This window comes from Sebastes umbrosus, chromosome 6, assembly GCF_015220745.1.
Source record: "Sebastes umbrosus isolate fSebUmb1 chromosome 6, fSebUmb1.pri, whole genome shotgun sequence".
NCBI lineage: Eukaryota > Metazoa > Chordata > Actinopteri > Perciformes > Sebastidae > Sebastes > Sebastes umbrosus.
In genome coordinates, this window is record NC_051274.1 from 11,662,077 (window position 1) to 11,680,491 (window position 18,415).

An 18,415-nucleotide genomic window follows, 5' to 3' on the forward strand; every position below is an offset into this window, starting at 1 on the left:
TAATATAGATGTGGCAATTAATATATACAGTATAATGTTTAACATGTTACTATTTTTTCTTGTGGTACACCTTCATATGTGATCTGAGCCATGGCCACACTACTAGAGTTTGTTGGAGGTTGATGGCTGAACATCCGACGAGCTCGCTGGAGTAGTCGTCTGAGCAGAGCAGGAATATCTTCACTTCCATGGAGGTAAACCAGAGGGTTGAGAGCACTGTTCAGACACACAAGCCACGACTTATCTGTTTAGCAATGTAGACCTCCATTGGACCATTCACGGCATATCTTCTGTTTGTACAAAACTCTTGAACAGAGGCTGAGGTCTTCAGTACATGATAGGGGATGTAGCAAACAGAGAAGAGAAGAATCGTGATGAGCAACAACTTCAGACTTCTCTGTTTCAGTACCTTGTCGGTGGTATTTGTGCAGCAGAGAACGACAATCACATGTCCATAGCAGCCCAGTGTGATGAGGAATGGGATACAAAACCCAGTGAGTGTCCATCCAAGGCTGTATTTCAGGTAATCCTCAACATAGGCGTTACTGGTGGTATCGTAACATTTCTCAGTGTTGTTTCCAAATGTTTTGCTGTAGAACATGTCTGGAAGACTTTGAACGCTCACCAACAGCCAAACCATGACTGAGATCCCCACAGTGTGAGTGACAGTTATTTCTTCCCATCACTCTCATTGGATGGACAATAGCCAGGTACCTGTACACACTTATACAAGTCAGGAACCCGATGCTGCCATATAAATTCAGATTGAAGCAGAATCTTGTTATCTTGCAGAATGTATCTCCAAAGATCCATTTACTCTCCTTAAAGTGGTACACCATCAAAAATGGGAGCGTGAGCAGATACAGAATATCTGCTAGTCCAAGGTTGAGAACAAAAACATTGATGATCTTTAGCTTCTTCCAGTTGTGCAGCAAAGACTTCAATCCCCATCCATTAACTACCAGACTGATGATGAGACTAAGATGTAAACAGCAGGGAGAAATCTGCCTGCAAAGTCAAAGTTGACACGAGGACAAGAGGATTTATTCATTCTGTCTCCTCCGTAAAAGCAGTAAATATTGTAAAGCAAGTATGCTATGGCGCAGAGAATGGTTGAAGTAGCTGGGGCAATTTGTCTTTAAAGGGTGCTTCCTGTGGAATATTATTCTTAGTTAACTTATCATTGCAAGATTAAACAGGAAATGCATGTCATCTACCAAGGCGGGTAGATGCAATGATAAAATGGTATCTTGAAGTTGAATGTGGTTGTATGACGCACATAGTTCATGATTCATGATTAAATAGAAAGTTCAATGTGAATTCTGAAGAAGGGTTGATCCAATGATTAAATGACACACAGGATGCATGTAAACATATTTTTATCTTATGATGTAAAATGCCCCTTTATGAAAAGGAACATAGCTCCCAAACGCCCCCCTCTTGTGGTATTCACAACCTCGTAAGTGGAACGTTTCTGAAAGCTCAGAGTTTAAGAGATGTGACGTGTTTTTTGAAGTTGTCAGAAATGGCAGGGGCCATGGAAGTTAATTTTTCGATGCATAATAAGTTAATATATTGTATTTTTAGTTGTATATTGTTTTTATTCGTAATTTATTTATTTTATAATTTATAGTCATTATGCCTTTGTATTTTCCTACATTATATTACCCATTTGCTAGCTTTTCTATTTCGCAGTACTTTTTTTTCCGCAGCTGTGTCGATTTCTTCGAATTTTGGTTGCCGATAAAAACAAGCCAACCACAAAATAATGACTTTTGTTTAAAGGGACTGTTTGTAACTTTTAAGCGTATAAATGTACCAGGTCGGGACACATGAGCATGCATATATATGCGAGCACGCATATATATGCGAGCGCGCATATGCGAACGCGTGGCCGGGCGTCACTGCTACTCTGTCTGTCTTAACTCACACACCGCGCGCGTTCTCGCTGTCTCGCTCCACCTCTAGACGTGAACGCGCGCTCAATCGACACTGCAGAAGAGTTAGTTTAGCTCTGAGAATTATCTAGTGAATGTACAGTGGACGTTTGTGCAGAAATAACTGCTGCAGCTCCTCCAGACCAACAGAGGTTTCCCGTGTCTTGTGAAGTGACGGGGATCCGCAGAGAGAAACGGTATTGTCTCTGACCGGGTGCCGGTGTCTTCCCTGCTCTCTCCGGCTGCGGTCGGGAGGCGATAACGTTACTCGCTGCAGAGCCCCGCTGCCTTAGCCGGGGTTGAAGCAGGAAAAGCCAACACTAGAATCAGCAGTGATTCACGGAGAGACCTTCGTCTGGTCAGCTAACATTACTGCCAAGCAGGTGAAATATAGAGTAATATTGTGTTTTTAGCTGACGTGCGTCGCCTCACTGTTTTTGAGCGATGCTTGTTCATGTCTATTTAGAGTGAGCAAGCGCGAGCAAGCGCGAGCAAGCGCGAGCCGACGCTGACTTTCGTTGACTTAACGGCCACAGGTGTTGCTGTTAACAAGCATTTCTGAAAGAGACAAATAGTCCCTTTAAGCAATCAATAGATTTTCTCGGAAATCAATGTCGTGTTCATACCGCCACAAAACATTATGGATATTGATCGACTGATCATTTGGTCTCACAAATAGTGTCCTCTTTAACTAACAAAGACAAGATTGTCAAGAAAATGAACATAAAGAAAACATCTGGGGAAGTATAGCAGTTTAACTTGCTTGTGATGGTGAGTAGTTGACAAACGAGGGGTAAACGTATTCGTTGTCAGGGTAACGAATGGAGAACCATTCATTTCCAAGTGCATTGGATTATAAGTTTCAGAAATTATATGTGGTTGTTGTGAAAGGTATACTGTAAAGCCTGACCTTATAGGACAAGCAATAGCTGAACTTTAATTAGGCCTATTATTATTATTATTATTATTATTATTATTATTATTATCAGCAATAAAGGTATATGAGCTCACTGCCTTTCCTTAAGAAATCCACCGATCCCCAGAAGTATTACAGCTGACCATACCATACAACTGACCATAAAGCCTTGTACTGTAATAAAGGCCATGTATCACACAATAATCACATATACTGTATATGATAACACATTTAGACTATGTTTAGTCCAGTCATGATGAATGGTCAAAACCAATGCAATGAGGATCAGCATTGACACTCGTTATGATGACATGCTTATTTGGTGCCACCCATAGGAAATGCGACCACATTGTAACTTTTCTATACAGTATGGCACACTACAAGCCCATCTCCAGTGTGTAGAGGTGAGTGTGGGTTTATTATAGTAAAAGCAATGATGACAATGATGAATCGAAGGTTGACGATGTGATGGTGTGAAACTTACATTTTCGGTGGAATGCACTGAACACAATTATTCGTGTCGGCCTTGGTGTGAAAGGTTTGAATGAGAAAATCGTTAACGAATATTCCATATTTTTGTTTTATTTTTTCGTTTCGTGCCCGGTGTGAAAAGGCCTCATGCTGTGATTTGGTATCAAAAACATTTAACAACTTTTGATTTCTGCAAGAATTGCATTTTCCGGCAATTTAATGGTGAGCACTTCTGTATGGAAACTGCTCAGAAACCCCCTTATTGTCAATCTGAATGCTCTAGGTCTCTAGTTTGTGGCTGTAAAGTTTCAATGAGCTGTGATTATCCTAGAGGTCACCATAGGTCTTTTTATACAGTGAGGTCAAGTTCAAGAAATGGTCTCAGCACAAGGAAATGGTTACTATGGGGACTAAAATCAACATACATGAATACAATTGGAATCATTGGATCCACAAGAGTCTCAGCTTTCCAGTCATACCCAATTTATCTAAGACTGTTGAGGGACCCCAAGTATGCATTTTAGAATAAGCAAAATAACACATTTATACTGCATTCAAAAAAACAAAAAAATTGCCCATGCCCCAAAATTGCATGTGATTATCATAATGTGGGCATGTCTGTAAGACTCGTGGGTACCTACAGAATGTTTATGGTATCTTATATTTTTTCTGATTTGTAATCACCATCATTTAATGTGTTGTCTAATACTGTTTTCCTCAACCCATGCTTAATCAAAATTATTACTATTTCCACACAGTAAAAATCACTGAAGTTGGAGGATTCTTATGCTATACTATGCTGACATAGTTGTTAACATCTCTAATGACTTGTTGTCTTTTGAACGCACATTGTGCATTATAGGTAGTTATATATATATACTGTATAATATGCAGTACCAGTACCAATATACCATTAATCTGCCGTTATTCTTTTATGGTCTTCCTGTGCATCCCTTTGATGTGCAGTTGATACAGGGGTGTTGCAGTCGGTGAAGCTCATACAATTTGCATCCTCTTTATTTTTACACCTTCGCACTATGAACTTCCTGTTTCGATCCAAAGATATCATACATAGCACGGAGCCTCCCCACCGTAACCACAATATGTCGTCATGCTCTCTCAGCAAACCTTTCTGAAAGTGAGCAGTGACATTTTCAGAATAGTTTAAGTGCATTTTCTTTTTTAATCTGAGCTTTTTTGAGCTTGTTTAACCGTAATATGACATTCACATAGATAAAACCTTGAGCCGGTACAATAAATGTGTAACAGTGGCAGATGGTGGAATACAATTGTTTAATTTCACTCGCATATCAGACAATTTACACCAGGGGACTTTAACTAGGGGGCGATAGGCAGCCATAAAACAGCTTGACGGGCAATAATATATACAGTATAATGTTTAACATGTTACTATTTTCTTGTGTTACACCTTCATTATGTGACTGAGCCATGGCCACACTACTAGAGTTTGTTGGAAGCGGATGGCTGAACATCCGACGAGCTCGCTGGAGTAGTCGTCTGAGCCGAGCAGGAATATCTTCACTTACATGGAGGTAAACCAGAGGGGTTTGAGAGCACTGTTCAGACACACAGGCCACGACTTTAATCTGTTTAGCAATGTAGACTCCATTGAACCATTCACAGGCATATCTTCTGTTTTGACAAAACATCTTGACCAGAGGCTGAGGTTCTTCAGTACATGATAGGGGATGTAGCAAACAGAGAAGAGAAGAATCAAGATGAGCAACAACTTCAAGCTTCTCTGTTTCAGTACCTTGTCGGTGGTATTTGTCGGCAGAGAAAACGACAAATCACATGTTCCATAGCAGTGGTAAGGGGGGGGTCAAGCCCAGGTGTGATGAGGAATGGGATTACCAAAACCCAGTGAGGTTCCATCCAAGGCTGTATTTCAGTTAATCCTCAACATAGACATGTTACTAGTGGGTATCATGAATTTCTCAGTGTTGTTTCCAGATGTTTTGCTGTAGAACATGTCTGGAAGACTTTGAACGCTCACCAACAGCCAAACCATGACTGAGATCCCCACAGAGTGAGTGACAGTTATTCTTCCCATCACTCTCATTGGATGGACAATAGCCAGGTACCTGTACACACTTATACAAGTCAGGAACCCGATGCTGCCATATAAATTCAGGTTGAAGCAGAATCTTGTTATCTTGCAGAACGTATCTCCAAAGATCCATTTACTCTCCTTAAAGTGGTACACCATCAAAAATGGGAGTGTGAGCAGATACAGAATATCCGTTAGTCCAAGGTTGAGAATGAACACATTGACGTTACCCAGTTTCTTCCAGTTGTGCAGCAAAGACTTCAGTCCCCATCCATTAGCTACCACACCAATGATGAAGACTAAGATGAAAACAGAAGGCAGAAATCTGCCTGCAAAGCCAAAGTCAAGACGAGGACAAGAGGAGTTATTCATTCTGTCTTCTGGAAAGAAGTTAGTACAACTGTTTTCCTCCGTGGTTGATCTGGCTTATGAGAGGTAAAAAGGCAGAAATCTGCTTGAAAAGTCAAAGCTGATTTTTTGACAAAATGTGTTGTTCATTGTCTTCTGGAAAGCAGTTAGTATAGGTCCTTCTCTCTGTGAGTGTGAGATAGAATAGATAGTACCAGAATCACAGCATGGGTGGTGCAGACAAGACTTCCTCTTTCACACACCACATGTAAGTTTCTGCACCTGCCAGTATCCAGGAAATGACATGGGTTGGCTGGTTTGTCTGATTTTTTTTAAATAGAAAATTAAAGTCGTCTAAAGTGAATCCATGATGAACCAAAGTAACAACTTAGCCTACAATTACAGGTTTATATGTGATTGTGTGGCCTCACGTATAGAATTTCTTTCTTTTTCTGACACCTCTGACAAAACCTTATGAGAAGTTGAAACTGAATGTTGAGCTCAAGTAACCTACGCTTCATTTCTAAAATGAGAGTTTAACAACATTTATGTTAGAATTATTATATTACACGGCTTTGTTGAATACTTAATTCTGATTGGTCAATCAAGGCGTTTTATGGTCTGCTATTTCTTTATAGCACACTGTTGCTATGTATAACATAACGTTGCTATGGGCGCAGTTGTGGTGTTGGACTCTCGCGGACCATTTTTGTGTTAAAAACGCTTCAGGGTTTATTTCACAACAATGGCTGGCTCACTGTACATTATCCCTTACATATTTCTGTGTCAAGGGGCAGCTCCAAGAAGTAGCCAGCTTCTCATTATTCAGATAGATTCCTTCAAGATAAAAAAGAGGATTTTATGCCTCTTTATGCCGTTCTCGTGAACGCGATATTTCAAGAACACCTGGAGGGAATTTTGGCACAAATGTCCACTTGGAATCAAGGATAAACTGATTAGATTTGGGTGATCAAAGGTCAAATGTCAAGGTCACTGTGTTTTTAGCCATAATTCAAGAATTAATATGCTAATTATAACAATTTCACACAAATGTCTAACAGGATAAAATGATGAAGTGATGACATTTTGGACAGACATGGATGAAAACTGTAAAGCTGGGCATACACTATACGATTTTAGCCCGTTTCTGGCCCGAATTTTGAGCCACACGACTCATTTTAGAGTTGGACCGAATTTCAGCTTTGTCGGGCGTCGTGTGCCGCGCAGTGTACGGGGAGGGGGAACCGAGGACCGATTAACTCCTCCCGACCGGCCGTCGGACAGTCGGATGAATTTCTGACATGTCAAAAATTTTGGTCGGCCGACCATAGGCTCTCGCACAGTTGAAGCAGAGCCACAAGCCGATTCCCCAACGTTAGTACTTTTTTCTACTTTTTTTTTTACAGTAATCAGAGCGTAGCTATCAAGATAACAGTGTACAATAGATGGTAAAACATAGCTTACTTACCTCCAATTCTCTCTGCAAAATGGTCAAGCCATACTGTCCACGTCTACCTTGCCACCTGCAAGTTCATATACGGCGGCGCCTCTTTTTAGACATTTCCGCGAACAGGACGGCACAGATGATCAGGACAGCATGTTTCTGCTTTGTTGGCATTATTGTGACCCATACAGACCTCTGCTAGCAAACAAACTTTACCTGCCTTGTAGCTTTCAAACAAATCTTTATTGACAACTGTCAACAGAACGCCCGCAGGAAGGGGAGCGAGGGCTCTTCCCTCTAAAAAGGTGAAGTCTGGCTTCCCTTGTGCGAAGAGGCATGATAAAACAATCCACACCTGACGCTGGGTCATTTTTAGCCCTCAATGCATGGTCATATCCCCAGCATGAAACACACCTGTCATGCCCATCCTCCATTGGCAATTTAACACTATAACCATTTTAAACAGGAATGGCCTGCAGTGTCTGCCATACTGACTGGACAAAGGAAAACAATTTTTTTTCTTTTTGTTCATTTTTTTTTTTTTTTAAATCCAAAGAGTGCCTCTCTTTCGCACTCTTTGTCTTTATTTTATTTTATTTTCCCCAGAAATTAAACAACTCTCTAATACCCAGGAAGTGATGTCTCCAGGTAGCCAGTTCTGTGATGCGTTGACCCGGAAGCAGCACATGAGATTGTTTACATCTTTTTTTCTTTTTTTTTTTAATGCCGGCTGCTACTGCCAGCAGCGTCTCTTTCCTCCCGGGACTCAGGTGCCGGCACGGGGACGCCCGCTGCGACTACATTTTGTAGCCGCAGACTACGTGTTCCGTACCCGCCGGAGCAGGGCAGGAACACACACACATACACCAGTGAACGTTCGCCGCTGTAGCCGATTTAACGGCACAGCTGACAAACTGCAATACGTCCTGGAAGCCCCGGTACCTCGGTCATCCGGATTAGCCGCCACACAGCACACCGGAGACCGGTTCTCCTTTCTTCCTTTCTATTCACACACCGGTCAACATTCGCCGCTGTAGCCGGCACAGCTGACAAACTGCCTCTGGACGTGTTAGCGACTTTCGCAATACGTCCTGGAAGCACCGGTAACTCGCCACGCAGCACACCGGAGACACGGTAACCAGACAGGGACAACAGCAGTCCGGGGAGGCTGCCAGAGACAGACGCCCGCTCCTTACACCAGGTAAGTGGACTCGATGCTGTAACCCTGATATTCTGGTTTGAGTTAAGTTTTTTTTCTCTGTATCACACGCTCTGCACCAAAGTGGAGATCAAAATGGCAATGATCCCCGCCAGCGCATGCGCTTTATAGACTCGCGTCTGGGCGTGGCCGGCAGTGCCGGTGTGTCTTAAAAAGTATCCCCATTCCCCATACATATGGAATATGTAAGCTGGAGAGATAGTCTCGATACGATAGAGAACGGCCCGCAGGAGATGTGTTTTTTTTCTATTTTACACGTATAGGTGACTGACGATCGGACCGTACATTAGTCATTAATTTGGCTTCATTTTTCACATGAAATACCAAAAATTGACTTTTCCTGCTGCTGGTGTATTACATGTGTGGAAGTTTTTAACAGCTTATCAGCAAATAAGCAGAACTGTACTGCACAATAGTAGTTCATGAATGATGAAATTGAAACGTCGTGAAAAGCTACAGTATCTACAACATAACTAACCGGTATATAAATCTGTGAATACTATAATGGGAAAAAATATACATCAAAAACACAAAAATCATTGAGAGTACAAATGTAAATATTGAGACATGTTTCATCTGTCCAGAATTATTTACAACAAAACAAAAAAATTAAGAAATAAGTGCAATGTCACGTGACTACAACACAAAAACTGATAAAAGATGCATTGCTCACGTCAGAAAACAATATCTGTCAACACAAGGTTGGAGTCATTCTGTGCATAAATTTCTATCAAACAAACATATTTCTAAATCATTGAAATTGTTGTTTAAGACATTATGTTATCGAGTGTAAATATGTCTTTAAAACTATCTTTCTGACCAATCAACTTCATGGCCAACTGCGTCAGTTCATAGTTTAGGTCTTTTAGGTGAAAAAAAAACTATTTGAATTACAAGAAATAATTTTTCTAGGGTCCAGATGCGGCAATGCAGAATTATTCAAATGTAATTGGTCTCATGCCCAAAAATATTAACCCAGTGTAAAAAGAATCATGGGATTAATTCCTACATTCTGACCTTTGTGGTGGCAGTTTCTGTTAAACAAGACACAACCAACGTAACAACTTGTCTTTCAGTGAATTTAATAAAAAGGCATACATTATAACTAAAGCATCTGCAGATGGACTCACGAGCACAGCCACCTGTTGTGGACTGTGGCAAGTGAGCCCCGAATACAAAGAGTAGTCAGTATTTATACATTAAAGCATACCAGGAAGATAAGTGCAAGAAGAAAGGAAGAGAAGGATAGAAAGTGTATCAAATGCGTCAGCACACAGCAGACAACAGAGCATCACAAGACATAACAAGTATTTCAGCAATCTGGTTGTTTTGCAGTTACAGAGAACTAAAATGTCAGGTCACTGTCGCTATGGTGAACGAAGTTGAACATGTGAGGCCTGAGATTATCTAAAGGTACAGTGTTAAACCGCAAATATGAAAATTGCCATTACACTTCATATGACTAGTTCAGTCCTGCTTTTTTCAACTAAGGAACATTGCACGAATCAGACCCCAAACTTCAGTCTAAAGATTTGGAGAAAGTCAACCATGCTTTTATCTCATTAACAAATCTACTCTATCTGTATCTGTAATCTATATCTATTGACTGAAAGATAAATAAATAAAGAAGCAAATTTAAACAGAAATATAAATTTATGTAACATTCTAACATTAATTAATGACTTTAACTAATTTGGCGTTATATTTTTTATAATTCTTTTTGCTGAATTTAATGACATATTTATTTATTTATTTAAGGAGTCCTTTATCTATTTATTTATTTTGATTTTGGCAGGTTCTGCCCTCCATAGTAATGCTCATTATAAAACAAAAAACACATTGTTATATATATAAAAAGTCAAAGTCCCAAGTTTTGTTTTGATGCTTAGCAGTTTGTGGTGAAGTTAGGTGTAACAATTGGCCAGAGGGTGGTGTCAAAGTCAAGGTTTTTAACTAACCTATATAATGAAGTTTATCACGTTTATGAGCACAAAAGTGAAAGAGATGTGTGTGGCAGTGAGCATCGTATTTCTTTGGGAGGGTTGTGCAAGCAGAAAGTTAATCATGTGTAGTTTTTGGGTGAGCAAAAATATGAAAAAATGAATGTAGGATGATATATGAGTTACTGTGGAGTGGCTGCTCTGCAGGTGCACTGAACTGACACTAACAGGACAGGGGAGTGAATTAAGTCAGTGAATTGCTTTCATATTTGTAGGTTTAGACATATTGGAAAAAATAAGTCAGTAATAATATTGTGTGTTTATTAAAAATATTCATAGATAAGAAAAAGCATCAACCATGACAAAATAATATACCGAAGACGGAGATAACCATATTGCTTTTTATGTGGCAAAGCGAACAAAACTATACGTATTTTGAACTTTATTAAACAATAGTAAACATTTATCTAACTGCCTATGGTTTTATCAGTCTCTTGTTTTAAATTCACAGTGAAAAGCTAATACTTTAAAACATTTGAGTGATTATTCATCTCTATTTATTTGCTTATATACCTGTATTTCTGTCTACTAAATCAAAGCTTAGAGTATATGCTACATGTTGAACCGATTGGATTAAATCCTTTTCCTTAACATGCAATAACATTTGAATTCATCATATACCAACAATCTATCACAGCAATAATTTCTGCCCCCCTCCTAATTCGCTTCTTTTGATTGAGTTTAGTCCCATCTTAACTCCATGACCACACAGCATTATAATGCCCCCTCAATAAGTAACTGGAAGTGAAATAATTCAAACTGTACTTAATTTACTTAACAGAGCATAAAATTAATAACCCATTTATATAAAACAATTAACATGATAATACAAGTTATATTTACAATTCTTATCATTACCTTTCATAAGTGATTCTTCCCTTCCCTCTAATAGAATGAATATTCACTTAATATAGATGTGGCAATTAACATATACAGTATAATGTTTAACATGTTACTATTTTTTTTGTGTACACCTTCATATGTGATCTGAGCCATGGCCACACTACTAGAGTTTGTTGGAGGCGGATGGATGAACATCCGACGAGCTCGCTGGAGTAGTCGTCTAAGCTGAGCAGGAATATCTTCACTTCCATGGAGGTAAACCAGAGGGTTGAGAGCACTGTTCAGACACACAAGGCCACGACTTATCTGATGAGCCATGTAGACTCCATTGGACATTCACGGCACATCTTCTGTTTAGACAAAACTCTTGCCAGAGGTTGATGGTCTTCAGTACATGATAGGGGATGTAGCAAACAGAGAAGAGAAGGATCAAGATGAGCAACAACTTCAAGGCTTCTCCGTTTCAGTACCTTGTCGGTGGTATTTGTGCGGCAGAGAACGACAATCACATGTCCATAGCAGCCCAGTGTGGATGAGGAATTGGGATACAAAACCCAGTGAGTGTCCATCCAAGGCTGTATTTCAGGTAATCCTCAAACATAGATGGAACTGGTGGTATCATAACATTTTCCAGTTTTGTTTCCAGATGTTTTGCTGTAGAACATGTCTGGAAGATTTTGAATGTTCACCAACAGCCAAACCATGACTGAGATCCCCACAGAGTGAGTCAGAGTTAATCTTCCCATCATTCTCACTGGATGGACAATAGCCAGTTACCTGTACACACTTATACAAGTCAGGAAACCCGAATGCTGCCATATAAATTCAGATTGAAGCAGAATCTTGTTATCTTGCAGAATGTAATCTCCAAAGATCCATTTACCCCCCTTAAAGTAGTACACCATCAAAAATGGGAGCGTGAGCAGATACAGAATATCTGCTAGTCCAAGGTTGAGAAACAAAACATTGATGATCTTTAGCTTCTCAGTGTGCAGCAAAGACTTCAATCCCCATCCATTAACTACCAGACCGATGATGAAGACTAAGATGTAAACAGCAGGGAGAAATCTGCCTGCAAAGTGAAAGTTGATACGAGGACAAGAGGAGTTTATTCATTCTGTCTCCTCCGTAAAAGCAGTAAATATTGTAAAGCGAAGTATGCTATGGCGCAGAGAATGGTTGAAGTAGCTGAGGCAATTTGTCTTTAAAGGGTGCTTCCTGTGGAATATTATTCTTAGAAACTTATCATTGCAAGATAAACAGGAAATGCATGTCATCTACCAAGGTGGGTAGATGCAATGACAAAATGGTATCTTGAAGTTGAATGTGGTTGTATGACGCCACATAGTTCATAATTCATGATTAAATAGAAAAGTTAAATGTGAATTCTGAAGAAAGGGTTGATCCAATGATTAAATGACACACAGGATGCATGTAAACATATTTTTATCTTATGATGTAAAATGCCCCTTCATGAACAGGAACATAGCTCCCAAACGCCCCCCTCTTGTGGTATTCACAACCTCGTAAGTGGAACGTTTCTGAAAGCTCAGAGTTTAAGAGATGTGACGTGTTTTTTGAAGTTGTCAGAAATGGCAGGGGCCATGGAAGTTAATTTTTCGGTGCATAATAAGTTAATATATTGTATTTTTAGTTTGTATATTGTTTTATTCGTAATTTTATTTATTTTATAATTTATAGTCCATTATGCCTTTGTATTTTCCTGCATTATATTACCCATTTGCTAGCTTTTCTATTTCGCAGTACTTTTTTTTCCGCAGCTGTGTCCGATTTCTTCGAATTTGGTTGCCGATAAAAACAAGCCAAACCAATAAAATAATGACTTTTGTTTTAAAGGGACTGTTTGTAACGTTTTTAAGCGTATAAATGTACCAGGTCGGGACACATGAGCACGCCTATATATGCGAGCACGCATATATATGCGAGCGCGCATATGCGAACGCATGGCCGGCGTCACTGCTACTCTGTCTGTCTTAACTCACACACCCGCGCGCGTTCTCCCTGTCTCAGCTCCACCTCTAGACGTGAACGCGCGCTCACTCCACACTGCAGAAGAGTTAGTTTAGCTCTGAGAAATATCTAGTGAATGTACAGTGGACGTTTGTGCAGAAATAACTGCTGCAGCTCCTCCAGACCAAACAGAGGTTTCCCGTGTCTTGTGAAGTGACGGGGATCCGCAGAGAGAAACGGTATTGTCTCTGACCGGGTGCCGGTGTCTTCCCTGCTCTCTCTGGCTGCGGTCGGGAGGCGATAACGTTACTCGCTGCAGAGCCCCGCTGCCTTAGCCGGGGTTGAAGCAGGAAAAGCCAACACTAGAATCAGCAGTGATTCACGGAGAGACCTTCGTCTGGTCAGCTAACATTACGCCAAGCAGGTGAAATATAGAGTAATATGTGTTTTTAGCTGACGTGCGGTCCGCCTCACTGTTTGAGCGATGCTTGTTCAGGTCTATTTAGAGTGAAGCAAGCGCGAGCAAGCGCGAGCAGCGGACGCTCTGGAACTTTCGTTGACGTAACGGCCACAGGTGTTGCTGTTAACAAGCATTTTCTGAAAGAGGACAAATAGTCCCTTTAAGCAATCAATAGATTTTCTCGGAATCAATGTCGTGTTCATACCGCCACAAAAACATTATGGATATTGATCGACTGATCCAATTTGGTCTCACAAATAGTGTCCTCTTTAACTAAACAAAGACAAGATTGTCAAGAAAATGAACATAAAGAAAACTCTGGGGAAGTATAGCAGTTTAACTTGCTTGTGATGGTGAGTAGTTGACAAACGAGGGGTAAACGTAATTCGTGTCAGGGTAACGAATGGAGAACCATCATTTCCAAGTGCATTGGATTATAAGTTTCAGAAATTACAGGTGGTTGTTGTGAAAGGTATACTATTAAAGCCTGACCTTATAGGACAAGCACTAGCTGAACTTTAATTAGGCCTATTATTATTATTATTATTATTATTATTATTATTATTATCCGTAATAGAAGTATATGAGCTCACTGCCTTTCCTTAAGAAATCCACCGATCCCCAGAAGTATTACAGCTGACCATACATACAAACTGACCATAAAGCCTTGTACTGTAATAAAGGCCATGTATCACACAATAACTCACATATACTGTATATGATAACACATTTAGACTATGTTAGTCCAGTCATGATGAATGGTCAAAACCAATGCAATGAGGATCAGCATTGACCACTCATTATGATGACATGCTTATTTGGTGCCACCCATAGGAAATGCGACCACATTGTAACTTTTCTATTACAGTATGGCACACTACAAGCCCATCTCAGTGTGTAGAGGTGAGTGTGGGTTTATTATAGTAAAAGCAATGATGACAATGATGAATCGAAGGTTGACGATGTGATGGTGTGAAACTTGCATTTTCGGTGGAATGCACTGAACACAATTATTCGTGTCGGCCTTGGTGTGAAAGGTTTGAATGAGAGAAATCGTTAACGAATATTCCATATTTTTGTTTTATTTTTTCGTTTCGTGCCCGGTGTGAAAAGGCCTCATGCTGTGATTTGGTATCAAAAAACATTTAACAACTTTTGATTTCTGCAAGAATTGCATTTTCCGGCAATTTAATGGTGAGCACTTCTGTTATGGAAACTGCTCAGAAACCCCCTTATTGTCAATCTGAATGCTCATGGTCTCTAGTTTGTGGCTGTAAAGTTTCATGAGGCTGTGATTATCCTAGAGGTCACCATAGGTCATTTTATACAGTGAGGTCAAGTTTCAAGAAATGGTCTCAGCACAAGGAAATGGTTACTATGGGGACTAAAATCAACATACATGAATACAATTGGAATCATTGGATCCACAAGAGTCTCAGCTTTCCAGTCATACCCAATTTATCTAAGACTGTTGAGGGACCCCAGTATGCATTTTAGAATAAGCAAAAATAACACATTTATACTGCATTCAAAAAACAAAAAAATTGCCCATGCCCCAAAATTGCATGTGATTATCATAATGTGGGCATGTCTGTAAGACTCGTGGGTACCTACAGAATGTTTATGGTATCTTATATTTTTCTGATTTGTAATCACCATCATTTAATGTGTTGTCTAATACTGTTTTCCTCAATCCATGCTTAATCAAAATTATTACTATTTCCACACAGTAAAATCACTGAAGTTGGAGGATTCTTATGCTATACTATGCTGACATAGTTTGTTAACATCTCTAATGACTTGTTGTCTTTTGAACGCACATTGTGCATTATAGTAGTTATATATATATACTGTATATATGCAGTACCAGTACCAATATACATTAATCTGCCGTTATTCTTTTATGGTCTTCCTGTGCATCCCTTTGATGTGCAGTTGATACAGGGGTGTTGCAGTCGGTGAAGCTCATACAATTTTGCATCCTCTTTATTTTTACACCTTCGCACTATGAACTTCCTGTTTCGATCTAAAGATATCATACATAGCACGGAGCCTCCCCACCGTAACCACAATATGTCGTCATGCTCTCTCAGCAAACCTTTCTGAAAGTGAGCAGTGACATTTTCAGAATAGTTTAAGTGCATTTTCTTTTTTAATCTGAGCTTTTTTGAGCTTGTTAACCGTAATATGACATTCACATAGATAAAACCTTGAACCGGTACAATAAATGTGTAACAGTGGCAGATGGTGGAATACAATTGTTTAATTTCACTCGCATATCAGACAATTTACACCAGGGGAATTTAACTAGGGGCGATAGGCAGCCATAAAACAGCTTGACGGGCAATTAATATATGCAGTATAATATTTAACATGTTACTATTTTTCTTGTGTTACACCTTCATTATGTGATCTGAGCCATGGCCACACTACTAGAGTTTGTTGGAAGCGGATGGCTGAACATCCGACGAGCTCGCTGGAGTAGTCGTCTGAGCCGAGCAGGAATATCTTCACTTACATGGAGGTAAACCAGAGGGTTGAGAGCACTGTTCAGACACACAAGGCCACGACTTATCTGTTTAGCAATGTAGACTCCATTGAACCATTCACGGCATATCTTCTGTTTGGACAAAACTCTTGACCAGAGGCTGAGGTTCTTCAGTACATGATAGGGGATGTAGCAAACAGAGAAGAGAAGAATCAAGATGAGCAACAACTTCAAGCTTCTCTGTTTCAGTACCTTGTCGGTGGTATTTGTGCGGCAGAGAACGACAATCACATGTCCACTAGCAGCCCAGTGTGATGAGGAATGGGATACAAAACCCAGTGAGTGTCCATCCAAGGCTGTATTTCAGGTAATCCTCAACATAGACGTTACTAGTGGTATCATGACATTTCTCAGTGTTGTTTCCAGATGTTTTGCTGTAGAACATGTCTGGAAGACTTTGAACGCTCACCAACAGCCAAACCATGACTGAGATCCCCACAGAGTGAGTGACAGTTATTCTTCCCATCACTCTCATTGGATGGACAATAGCCAGGTACCTGTACACACTTATACAAGTCAGGAACCCGATGCTGCCATATAAATTCAGGTTGAAGCAGAATCTTGTTATCTTGCAGAACGTATCTCCAAAGATCCATTACTCTCCTTAAAGTGGTACACCATCAAAAATGGGAGTGTGAGCAGATACAGAATATCCGTTAGTCCAAGGTTGAGAATGAACACATTGACGTTACCCAGTTTCTTCCAGTTGTGCAGCAAAGACTTCAGTCCCCATCCATTAGCTACCACACCAATGATGAAGACTAAGATGAAAACAGAAGGCAGAAATCTGCCTGCAAAGCCAAAGTCAAGACGAGGACAAGAGGAGTTATTCATTCTGTCTTCTGGAAAGAAGTTAGTACAACTGTTTTCCTCCGTGGTTGATCTGGCTTATGAGAGGTAAAAAGGCAGAAATCTGCTTGAAAAGTCAGAGCTGATTTGTTGACAAATTGTGTTGTTCATTGTCTTCTGGAAAGCAGTTAGTATAGGTCCTTCTCTCTGTGAGTGTGAGATAGAATAGATAGTACCAGAATCACAGCATGGGTGGTGCAGACAAGACTTCCTCTTTCACACACCACATGTAAGTTTCTGCACCTGCCAGTATCCAGGAAATGACATGGGTTGGCTGGTTTGTCTGATTTTTTAAATAGAAAATTAAAGTCGTCTAAAGTGAATCAATGATGAGCCAAAGTAACAACTTAGCCTACAATTACAGGTTTATATGTGATTGTGTGGTCGCACTTATAGAATTTCTTTCTTTTTCTGACACCTCTGACAAAACCTTATGAGAAGTTGAAACTGAATGTTGAGCTCAAGTAACCTACGCTTCATTTCTAAATGAGAGTTTAACAACATTTATGTTAGAATTATTATATTACACGGCTTTGTTGAATACTTAATTCTGATTGGTCAATCAAGGCGTTTTATGGTCTGCTATTTCTTTATAGCACACTGTTGCTATGTATAACATAACGTTGCTATGGGCGCAGTTGTGGTGTCGGACTCTCGCGGACCATTTTGTGTTAAAAACGCTTCAGGGTTTATTTCACAACAATGGCTGGCTCACTGTACATTATCCCTACATATTTCTGTGTCAAGGGGCAGCTCCAAGAAGTAGCCAGCTTCTCATTATTCAAATAGATTCCTTCAAGATAAAGAAGAGGATATTTTATGCCTCTTTATGCCGTTCTCGTGGAACGCGATATTTCAAGAACACCTGGAGGGAATTTTGGCACAAATGTCCAATTGGAATCAAGGATAAACTGATTAGATTTGGTGATCAAAGGTCAATGTCAAGGTCACTGTGTTTTTAGCCATAATTCAAGAATTAATATGCTACTTATGACAATTTCCACAAATGTCTAACAGGATAAATGATGAAGTGATGACATTTTGGACAGGACATGGATGAAAACTGTAAAGCTGGGCATACACTATACGATTTAGGCCCGTTTCTGGCCCGAATTTTGAGCCACACAGACTCATTTTAGAGTTGGACCGAATTTCAGCTTTGTCGGGCGTCGCTGTGCCGCGCAGTGTACGGGGAGGGGGAAACCGAGGACCGATTAACTCCTCCCGACCGGCCGTCGGACAGTCGGATGAATTTCTGACATGTCAACAATTTTGGTCGGCCCGACCATAGGCTCTCGCACAGTTGAAGCAGAGCCACAAGCCGATTCCCCAACGTTA

At 40.1% G+C, this 18,415-nt stretch overlaps 4 pseudogenes; all 4 read right to left on the minus strand.

The window, feature by feature from the left end:
* Nucleotides 1-38: 38 nt before the first annotated feature.
* LOC119490607 lies at nt 39-1,256 on the minus strand (annotated as a pseudogene).
* A 3,177-nt stretch (nt 1,257-4,433) lies between these two features.
* On the minus strand, nt 4,434-5,924 carry LOC119490608 (annotated as a pseudogene).
* Nucleotides 5,925-10,528: 4,604 nt separating this feature from the next.
* Nucleotides 10,529-12,352, minus strand: LOC119490609 (annotated as a pseudogene).
* A 3,732-nt stretch (nt 12,353-16,084) lies between these two features.
* LOC119489352 lies at nt 16,085-17,242 on the minus strand (annotated as a pseudogene).
* Between the last annotated feature and the right edge of the window lie 1,173 nt (nt 17,243-18,415).